Here is a 9192-nt window from a genome sequence, read left to right on the forward strand (position 1 = left end):
GGGGAGCTGCCAGAGGCTAACAGGAGGTGTTTAACCTCATTGCAGAGCTTCATTAGAAAGGGGAGGATGAACCAGCTGCTACATAGATTAACCATTAGAAGGTAAAAGCGACACCACCAGCAGAATTATTAAAAAGACTCTTATCTGGTTAGTGGGAGATTGTTTCTGGAAACTGAGAAATTACTGCGTAATGGGAACTGCAGGTTTTCCTGGAATTCTGGATGTTGTACAAAAACAGTTCTTTTCAGACCCAGCAGACACAAGCTAAGTAAAATAGGTTTTTCAAGTGGAAAACTGCCAATTATTCCAGATTGTTGTGATAGTTTAGTGATTCACACAAGACTTCGGTAGACTGTTAGTGAGAACTTCTTTTTAAAATGCACGACGGGTTACAAAGAATATTTGTGAATAAAGTGTTTTCATTTGAAGTCAGCCAGCTACGCTGCTTTTTCTTTGCGGCGTGCCCAGCGGAGCCTCCTCGCGGAGGCCAAGCTCCAGGCGCCGCAGGGGACGGCGTAACCGCAGCCGGGAGCGCAGCCTCCACCACTCCAACCGGCGGCAAGCAAGCTCTAAAAACAAACAAACAAACACCAAAAAGTGGACACTGGTTTATAAAAGCTTGTCATCTGTGTATTAAAGACAGAAAGGCAATGAAGTTCCTATTTTTTTTCTGCCGAAATCTTGTTGATGTGCAAAGCACATGCTGGCTGCGAGGCGCGTTCCGGCAGAGGGCTCTGTGCACAGGCCTGGCCCTCCTGGAACCCAGGCAGAGCAATGGAAAGTTACCCCAAGTGCCTGAGATTAGGAAGAAAAAAAATATGCTTAAAAAAGGGAATTAGGCTGAGGTAAACTATTGTGCATCATCATTTGATTTAATATTTGATAAGGAGTTGTGCTGGTTCAGCAAGTCTTTCTGAAGGAGTTTGGGACAGCGCTTAGGCTGTAGGATCTCCAGGTGATGCGTCCTGTCTTTGGCCCTTCTTTTTCCACTTTTGTTTGAAGAGCTGTACGGATCAGTGAGCGCTATTGCTTGACTATCTGAAACACATAGCATAGTACTTTGAAAGTGAATAAAATGAAGCATATGACTATAACAGGAATACAGAAAACAGTAGGGGATGAAGATGTCCGTTGACCTGAGAGTTCAGGCTGTTAGTCATGATTTATAAATGCAAAACATAAAAGAACATATTTAATTAGTCTGTGATTACATATTAATTACTTTTCTGTGGCATATACGCCCAGGAGGAATAAAAGGTCTCAGAGCAGAATGAGTCTATTTCCTTTAAGGAAATGAAACTGAAAAAAAGATAGATGCGTGCCAGAGGAAGCTGAGATAGGGTTTGCTCTAGTTAGATTTTCTCAAATACTGTTTGCAAAAAATTACCCAGTGCATAAAACAACTTTTTGTTTTAGTCCTTGTGAGTTAAGATTAAAGGCAAAGTGGAAAATTAATCTCATGACGTATCAGCAAGAGAAAGAGTGTGAAACGTAGTCACCTTTGGTTTGGAAAGACTGCATTAAGTAGGCCAGTTCTTCAGAACTGGTTTGAAAACTGTATTGTGTCTTACCTCGTTGCTTCTTATTGATGCTCATTTTTCCCAGCGGTGACTTCCCAATGTGTACGTGATCTCTAACCCAAAGCTGGTTATCTCTGTTTCCTAACAGATAGCAGGAAACAAGGCAGACTTTTATTACCAGTACATACCACTGTTCTACTAACAGGCTACCTTTCTGGGTGCTGATGCCTTCTCAAACGGACTCAGTATTGGGACTGGGTGACAACAGCTAATACATTTTGCAGAGTTTCTATGTGAAGATATGGTAATGTGTAAGTCACAAATGCTTTCCAGGCCTTCTGGAGCAGGGAGCAGCTCTAGGACATCAACCAACACTTTACATGCAGAGCTTGTTCCAGAACTCACACTGTTAACTGTTAGTGATTAGCTATATCACTTCACATCATTTTGCAATGAAACGTGTAGCCTTCAGAGTGGGACCTGGATTCCCCATCAGGTTATTAAATGGATGGCCTTCTGTCCCAAAAGCAAGAAGCAGTGAGATCCAGTGCCTAGAGGTCAGCCAGACTACCCCTGAGACGAGCCTATACGTTTCATTTTGAAGGAAGCTCACCCCAGCAGAGCTAAAATGCCTGGGCAGAAGTCTCTCCCACTGGAAAACACGAACTTAAAATTAGGTATTGTTCCTTAGGCAATACAGAAATTGGATCGCCTGTGGTCTTTTGGTGACCATGTTGGATGATCGCAATTGGCCTTGCAGTCGATGGATTTTGTGGCCCTAATTGTTCTTTGTACGCTTTGCAAATTATCCCATGAGTGCATATATCATACTGTAGACTATTTTTAGCATTTTTTATAAACACTCACTCCTGTTGACAGCCAGCCATTAGCCTGACCCAGTCCTATTTAAGCAAGCCTGTCAGGGGTGACAGCTCAGGATTTGGTCTTTCATCTCTTTCCTGGCTTGGAATGAGCTGACTCCCTGGCTGTCCTGGAAGCCCTCCTGCTCAGTGACTTTCAGGCTTGCAGCTTAACCCCTCTGTGCATGGTGAAGGAAATCTGTTCTGGGAAACTTGCATAACTACCATCTTGAGGAGCTTTGAAAATAAAGAAGAATGTGTTTATCCCTGCTTAAGGTGGAAAAGTGTCGGGGAAGCAGAGGAACTTTGTCCAATTCTCACTGGCTGCAAGTGTTGTTTAAAAATTGCAATCTAAATTAATTCAGACTTAAAGACAGGAAATAAAAAGCTCAACAGAAATGACCTCTCTGTTCTATGTGCTTCCGAAGCATTTCTCCTTTGCCTCTCCACAGCACACAGCTGTGAAAAGTATTCAGTGCCGAAGGGAAAAAATTGCCTCTTTTTAGATGTAACATGTTAACATGCAGGGCTCCGTCCCCGTTGTCAGACGGCACTGGTTGAGGTGAGGGCAGACTGCAGGGAGCTCAGCACTGCTGGAGCCAGGCTGCCCCTGCCCTGGGAACATCCCAGCAGCTGCCCAGCCCTGCCACGAGGCAGTCCTCAAACCCCCCAGCACTGATACCCCATGGGTGTCTGCTGAGCCTCCAGAGTCCCACTGCACTGAGGAGCAACATGAATACGAAGGGGCCTTTTAACAAAATCCCCAGGTCTGGGGTAGAGCTGCCCCTGTGGTGAAAATGAAGGTGGTTGGGAAAAAAAAAAAAAAAAAAAAAAAAGAAAAAATCTATATGCACTTCTTTTAACCGTATTTGAACTTCTCACTAAAGTAACATCATCAGATGCGAGTGATAGAATGTACATGTGACATCAATTTTGTTATAAATGACAAAAAAATTCTGTGCAGTTTATAGAAACCATGACAGATCTTTAAAACAAATGCTTCCCCCCTCTTTTCTTTTCTTTTCTTTTCTTTTTTTTTTTTTTTTTTTTTACAACTTTTCAATGTTGGCAGTTTAAGGAATCTGAAAATTGAATCCATCTATCTGGCACTGGGAAAACAAACAACATATTTGTCTCTGTATTCTCTCTTCACTCCAATGCTTAAAGGTCCTAAATGCAACTAAGTAAATCTGAAACTGCAGGGGAAAAGAAAGTTATATCACTTGTGCTCCAACTTATTAGCTTGGCCATGTTATAAATGATGATCTGAATTATGTACCAATATTCAAAAGTTCTCTTGTAGTTTGGAGCATTCAGAAAATCACAGAGCATCTGAAAATCTGCAGTTAGTAAAATCATATAAAGCGGTTTGAAAATGCAGGGGTCAGTCTCATCCTGTCAATGTGAGACCATTTCCGGACATGAAGTCCTCAGCGCCATACAGGGCTCACAGGCTTTTACACGTTCATGTATCTAAGTGTATCACGAGAGACTTCTTCAAAAGAGGATAAGAAGTAGCAGTCCTGTTCCAGATTAATTATTTAAACCACAATAAACTTATGATGCTCACTAAGGACTATGTAGATGCTCAGAAATGATACTATAATTCTCTGAAATTCCCCAGTCTCCTTCATTGTGGTTCCTCCACCATTTCATGGTCTCACAAAGGTTTTTCACGATCACTTTTTTCTTGTTTTGGGTTGGGGAGGAGCACCAGAAGATATGCGATGGTGTCTCACCAGTGCGCCCAATTGTCACTGTCAGTTGTGCCTATAGGAAAACGCAACAATCAACAAATTCCTCTTCTTTTACATGCAGATTGAAATAGTTTCAGAAACTCATTTAACTCTGGGCCCCCGTTTTGAAACCAGGCGCCAGCTGACAGTTCCCAGATTCCCCCAAGGCTCTGTGCACTCTGTTGTACATGTTCTTGTTGTTTACATTTGGTTTCTTTAATTTTTCTTTTCTGCAGTTATGACAGATCCTTGCAGCAGGAAAGCTGGGGCTGCAGAGCAGGTCCTGGTGCCGTGCGTGGCTCCCTGAGCCCGGCACTGTGGGTTCGAAGGTAGCTTAAAACTTCAAACCCTCAGCGTGTGCGGCTCCATGTCAGCAAAACACAGCGATCGGCCCTGTCTGTGACTCTGGCCCGTGTTTTCTCCCTTTCTTATGCCCTTTACATGGCCGTGAGTTTGCTTTACTGGCCACCTAAACAAGATGCAGGTCTTCGTGTACCAGATTGAAGATTTAGCATCCTCTCATATTGAAGGATAACCCTAGTATCGCTTCCCTCCACAGAAGATATTTTGTCCTTCAACAGAAGCAAACCACATCATCCTTACTGATTAAATTTTGAGGAAAGTAGTAGGAAATTGAGGCTGTCAATTTTTATATCTATGTTTAGATCAACTGAGAATTGATCACTCTTCACCTTGGTAAATGAGAGAAAGCTGTAAGGTATTAATCTTTACCAGAAAAGCTGCAAGCACACCAGCCAAATTATTTTCACTGAACGCCCTCCCCACTATCTATAACCTTGGTCACATAATCAAGAATGAAAATCATTATCTGTTTCATTCACATCTGCTACTAATTTTTTGAAGCCTCCTTTAAATCTGATTAGAACTTCTCATCCAAACCTAACAAATGTTGAACTCAAGGCTAAACTGTATCAGGTTTGCTTAGTAATTCACATAATATTTTTATTTTCTCTTCCTAATTGAATTTGTACATTGATTTGTGTTACTCTTCTCCTGACCAGTTATTATTAACTGTTTATAAAATGCCAAGGGTATACAATGCACTGTGAAGGCACTGACGGCAAATTGCTTTTCTGGTTAATATAACCCATAATTTCTGTCCCTTGCCCAGGCAATTTGCCCTGGGTACGCTCTAGCTCTTACCTGCCATTCACTATAATAAGGCTATTTCTTAATGACTAATTGGGAATGTTACCTGAAATGTTAGCTCCCATGGACTGTCCTATGTGAGTGTCATGAATTTGAGGGATCGTCCCACTTGACCGGTAGCGGTACAGGTAAAAGGACGCAGTGATTAAATGCACTTACTCCGTCTTCTCATGAGCATCCCCATTAGTTTCCATTGCCTAATGGTGGCCGCCCCAGTAACAGCAGATGTGTGAGAACACTTCGGGCTCCAGTCCACAGTGCTGCGGTTTCCTGTTTTCTTTTTCAGTTATTTAGAAAGGTCTCTCAATAAAAATAGTCACCAGTCCCTTCGGGGAGATGCCTCCTGTGGCCAAGCATCCTAGCAAGGGACCCGCTCGCTGTGCTGCCACCAGCCTGGAGGCACAGCCGGTCCCTCTGCCACGCTTCAGGTTTGGCGAGGACCGAAATAACTCGCCGAGTTTCACTTTCATTCTGGGCGAGGAGAGGAATGCATACTCTCAAACCCAGTTCCACATTGCACGAATGTCAGTGAGCCACCGAAGGGCACCCGTCCGTCGATCGCTGCCCTGCGGCGGAGCCGAGCGAGGTCGGGCAGGCGGCACGGGGAGGAGGGCACATGGCCAGCTTCCACCACCCGCAGATGGAGCGGTGGTGGCATCGGCTGCCTTCAGGCCTCTGGTTTTCCCATCTCTTTATCTCAGCACTCAGAGGGCCGCATGCTTAGCTCTACCAGGCAGTGTTTTGGCGAGGAGACCGTATCGTAATGCCGTTTTCTTTTGTTTGCAATCGTTTCAAGCCTTGTGCCTTGTTACTCCAGTAATGGACGAGGATAAATACAACTTTCTGCATAAGCACAGAAGAGCCTTTGGGGGCAATATGTTAACCTCTGACAATTCCTGTAATTTCACAGGAGTCTATATATAAGTTACGGTGCGTAATCTGCTCTTTCCTTCCTCTTTAAGGGTGGCTTAAAGTCATTCTAAGATTAGTATTTATTGTTTTATTAATTTCTTTCTCTAGTCTCTACCTTCTGCCGATCACAAAGAGCTTCACAGTTACAGACTAGGAGTTACATTAGCCTTACGAGGCAATGCCAGGTTACAGAAGGCAGAGCTGAGGCACCAAGCCTCTTCCCTTCAGCCTTAACCACTCAGCATATTCCTCCAGCATTTAAATTGAAAGCCGTGTGACCAACAGGGCAGTTCTTGAGTCATACATCTGAAGGAAGAAGGCAGGGGGCAAATTTCTCCCTCTCTCCTTCCCTGAACTGTTGTGGCCAGAGGGCACCCACCCGTGCTGTCCCCTGGGGGCCACGGGCACTGGCACCGCTGCTCAGCTGCTGCTGTTCCCACCCCACGTCTCCAGGAGCAGCGCTGTGACAGAAGGGGCTCCGTATTTCTCAGCCACGTGTGTTCACTCGGTAGCACTCCCCTGCTCTGCTCGTCTTCTCTTCCCTTTCCCACTTCCCTGTAGCCCTTTGTCTTGCGTGGCTCCAGCAGCTCTCCGGTGGGCTGGTGTCGGGGAGGAGGCGCGGAGCCCCGCAGCACTCCGTGCCGGTGCCCAGCTGGGCCTGCCACCGACTGCACAGAACTGCTGCACAGCCCTGCGAGGCTCAGCGCAGCTGCAGGAAAAGCCCAAGCTCCTCCTACACACACATATGCACAATCTGTATCTAATAATAGTGTGCTGCAAGGGCCAAGTATGTTTAGGTTTAAGAAAACAGTTTGATAGTTATGCCATACTTTGATCCTACTGTCCTGCAATCTTCTGGAAGCTCTCATTTGAAAGCATGTTCAGTTGTATCCATTTTGATTTTGTTTTGTTTTTATTCTCCTCTCTGTTGTTATTCACTCTCTGGTTTGTTTTACTTTGCACTCCAGAAATTTGTCACATCCCAACTGGCCCTGATCAGTACCATAAGGCAGCTAGCGTTTCCCTTCCCAGACAAGCCAAACGCATGCTGAGAGCTTTCTGAGCGCTCCCTCCGTGTGCAGGTGACATGGCAGGGCTGCCAGCTAACGAGCCCATGCAAGAGCACCACAAGACAACAAGGGATGCAAGTGTTTGGTTCGCGTCTGATCACCTCTGGTAGGGCAGCGATGTAGGTGGCTCTCTGTGTGACCCTTCAAAGCACCCCGTGGGCCGCAGCTCCCCGAAATGAAGGACGTGCAGACCCGGCGGTGCTGGGCTGTGGCTGCAAGTGGGCTGGGAGCTGCACCAGCTCTGCCTGGAGTGCGTAGGAAGCATAGGCACGCTCACCAACTCGCTGCCAGAAATGTTTATAATAATTCATAGCTAGTAATAAGCGCCAGCTTCTCCTCGTCTGTGGTAAGCCTCATAAATCACCACATTTGCAGAACTTTTACCATCACACAAGCTCTTCTGTTGTGACAGAAGGGGTGTGTCTGGCTATTACCTGCACACTAATGAGTAGTTTCACACAATACCTGAAAAACTGATAAAAACTTTTTTTTTTTTTTTCAAAGGAGATACATTTTCTAGAATGTTTTGCACTGATCAGGAGAGTCAAATTCTACAGCTGTGTTTCTAACCCAAATTCTTTCACTAACACACTCCTGCATAGGAGTTTGCAAATTTGGGAGTTTTAATCCTGCAAGCGAGCCTGCCTGGCCAAACCCTCCTGTTCAAACTGTGTAGTCAGCTGAGAATTGCCGTCATTTGTGTGCAGGGATCTCAGGCTCTTCCTCCTCTCAGCATGGCTCTGGTCATTTCCCAAAGTTACTCCAGCTTCTCCCAGGTGTTCCATCCAGCAGAACTGGGCCTGTGGGTTTCATTTGCTGCTTATTTTTTTAATAAAAGGTCAAATCCATTCCTGTACTCCCTGCTTCTTGCTACTTTGGTACAGCATTCATGTCAGATAAATTGAGCTATCAAGGGAAAATTAGAAGATTCTCTAAAGGGTCAAAAAGTGCTTAAAATACAGAAGAAAAAGGTAGGCAGAAATAGATAATTTCAAAGCAAAAGGAGATTATTAGTGGAGTCCCACAGGGATCTGTACAGGACCCGTGCCATTCAAGGTATTCAAAAATGGCTTCGAAAAGAGGAGGAGGTGGCAGGAGGTGACAAAGTTGGCTGGTGATGATAAATTATTCAAAGTTGCAAAACCGAAATCTATCTGAAAAGAGCTGCAGGAGTGTCTCACCACAAAGAATGACTAGATGATAAGAATAGCCAGCTGAACTTACTGCCAGTAAATTATAAGTAATACACATAAGGAAGTACAAAATGCAGTAAGAAATGTATATGGATGTGTGCAACAAGCTGTAAAGTAGGTATTGGCACCCAGGAAAAAAGGGTTACTGGAGATACAAAGTTCTGCAGAAACACAAACTCGCTGCTGGCTGTCAGGAACAGGCTACCAGTGAGTTGGGAACTGTGAGGGAAGGAGGAGAAAACAAGCCAGAGAGCATCCCTGCATTACTGGATCTTGCATGGTGTACGCAGTTCTGGCTGCCCATCTTGGGAAGTGCACGTTAAAACTGAGGAAGAAATAGAAAAGGTCACGAATTATAAGTAAAGCATGAAAACAGCTGCTGAGAGTCTGTAAAGAAGGGAAACCTCAGATGAGAGGAGGGGTGGCAGTGGGAGGCCTACAAGATAAGAGAGCTGAGATCTATCAGGCAGATAGGCAACAATTATCTGCTCTTTCTAGTGGTACCAGAGTCAGTGGCATTAAATTGCAGCCTAAAAGAAACAAAAGAAAGCATTTTTTTCACCCAGCATGTAATTAAGCTGTGATGCAACACAAAACCAAAGTATTGCCAATTTTAGAAAGAGACCTCGAAGGAGCAGAAACCCAACGGTGCGGCTACCCCAGCCCCATGGCTGTGCCCCATGCTGCCCAGGGCCCCAAAGCAGAGGTGTGTGACTCGCTGCAAGCTGAGG

At 44.9% G+C, this 9192-nt stretch overlaps 1 long non-coding RNA gene across 1 annotated transcript; it reads right to left on the reverse strand.

Moving 5' to 3' along the window:
- Positions 1–350: 350 nt before the first annotated feature.
- Positions 351–5865, reverse strand: LOC311444595. Its single transcript, XR_014697976.1, has 3 exons — positions 5446–5865; positions 1572–1661; positions 351–1038 (listed from the first exon to the last, which is right to left on the reverse strand). It is a non-coding gene; the product is annotated as an uncharacterized lncRNA (long non-coding RNA).
- Positions 5866–9192: the final 3327 nt, after the last annotated feature.

This window comes from Aythya ferina, assembly GCF_964211825.1.
Source record: "Aythya ferina genome assembly, chromosome: 14".
Classification (NCBI taxonomy): domain Eukaryota; kingdom Metazoa; phylum Chordata; class Aves; order Anseriformes; family Anatidae; genus Aythya; species Aythya ferina.